Genomic DNA, 2260 nt, shown 5'->3' with positions numbered 1-2260 from the left:
CAAACTCGATTTGCAATATCTGTACCTCTTTTTCTTTAAGCTTCCTATCTAATTCAGCAAACCCTCCTCTGAGTTGTACTGCCCAGATTGGCAGAAGCACCTCTGCAGAAACTGCTCCATCAGTTCTCCCCATTGATTGATCAAATAGAATTTCCATTACATTTAGAATATAACTTTGGGGATTGAGAATGTCTATAAAAGGTATGAAGTGATACTGGTTGGATGGTTGACAAGCTTAGACGGATTGCATATGTAGCAGGTAGTTGTTTGAGTCACTAAACTTAAAAACACTGAATTTCTGAACTTTGTACACTCTTTAATTTATGGAAATGCTCCTGAAGTCCATTTAAAAACAAACCGTAAATGATTTGAAATTAGTGATGTAATATTGCAATGGTGCAGTAGTAAAGTACATAACACGATTTCCTATATTTTGGCTTTCCATTCTGATAGCTAGAACTGGAGCCATGGTGCGAAACTATTGTAGTGTTGAACTGTTGATATATACAAATACATACTAATTTTTTTACGAGTATACCGATACATGCTAATGACAGAGCAAGAATATACCTTTTGTTAATTCGACATGTTAGTGTCATGCTAGTCATGTTCCTGAGCTCTTCATTGCTCATCTTGCTATGGGCATAACCAAATACTGTAAAATGCTACATTAACCATGGTTACCTGTAACTGAAACTATCACACATTCAGTAGCCCCACCCAAACCAAAACAACCACAGCAAGGTTCATGGAACTGCATCATCCACAGCCGAGCAATAAGGTCACAAACCTCCGGGAGGTAGTCCTTGTAGATCTTCTTGGCGAGGTCGTCAGAGGCACCCACGACGGTGATGCTGACGGTGCTCCCTCCCTACTCCGGTGGCACTTAATGTCATTAGTTTTTCTCCCTTTTTCTTTTTTTCTCCCTTATTACTTTTCTTCCTTATCCGATTCCCTTCCTTCCCGCACTATACTCCCATCCCTCTGCCTCATGGTCAGCCACGTCATCCTCCTCTAGTCCTCTTCTTCCAACACCGTCGGCGGCCGGGTGCTGTCCAATGAGGTGGCAACGCCAAATCGCAGGCCAAGACAGACCAGCTTGCCACCTCCGTCCTCTCTGGCGTCGATCCAGTGCTCCAGCCGCAACGCATCCGCTTGAAGATCCGGCTCGACCCGCAACGGGGCCGAGCGCGGTGGGGACACGGGACCACACGTCCTCGGCGAGGCCGGGTGTGGCCGCGCCAACTGTCGACGCGTCCCTAAGCAGCGGTGCTGTTCCGGCACCACCGCACTGACAAGGAGCGACCCGGGCGAGGAGGTCGAGCGCGGCCCCCGCCGCCGGTCCATGGGAGGTCGGGTGTGACGGGGCGCCAGTCCAAGGGAGGCCAGGTGTGGCGGGGCCACCGGTCCAAGCGTCGGCGAGGAGGCCGGACAACGTGCTCGCGGCGAGGAGCGTGCGGCGGCGACCTCTTCCTGGACGATGCACACGCGCCGGCAATGCCGCCGAGGCCGCGCGCAGGAGCAGCGTCGGGGCACCCCGCTCCGGCCGCCACCCGATCTCCTCCCCACGTTCGGAGAAAGGAGTTTCCGTTTAACTCCCTCACTTTTCTATTTTTTCCAACCGAGCCCCCCTATACTCAGAATTGGACTGCAGGTTGATTTCACGAAACGGCAGGACTTTTTTTGCAAAATTAGGGCGACGTACGAAAATCCTAGCAGAGACGTTGCTTACTTTAATAATAGGTACAGATTTGCATTTTTTTCTTAATGCCGTGATTAATGACGTCTAGATCATGGTTTTATTTGTACCAGACGTGCCTGTTTCTGCAACAGGTGCATACCACCATTATTGTTTTGCAAGAAAGAGACGGCGGTAGTTAGGGACGTTTGGTTCCTTTGCTTATTTTTAGCACGTGTCACATCGAATGTTTAGATACTAATTAGGAGTATTAAACGTAGACTATTTACAAAACCCATTACATAAGTGGAGGCTAAACGGCCAGACGAATCTATGGAGCCTATTTAGTCTGTGATTTGTGCATCTGTTGATTTTCACCTTAGGATTAGATTTAACATATCCGAATGGCCGTTATTCGAAGAATGCCTACACGGGAGGGTTATCCGCTCTTCGAATCAGGGGAGTTTACCTTCACCTGTTAATCATAGGTCACATGGGCAATCACGCTGCACACGACGTGCACAGTTTATTTCATGGCTGCGCGGACGTTGAACAGATCTGTTAGGTCCTCCTTGTTGATCT

Source organism: Setaria italica, chromosome II (assembly GCF_000263155.2).
Source record: "Setaria italica strain Yugu1 chromosome II, Setaria_italica_v2.0, whole genome shotgun sequence".
Classification (NCBI taxonomy): Eukaryota; Viridiplantae; Streptophyta; class Magnoliopsida; order Poales; family Poaceae; genus Setaria; species Setaria italica.
Note: the sequence above shows the minus strand (reverse complement) of the source record.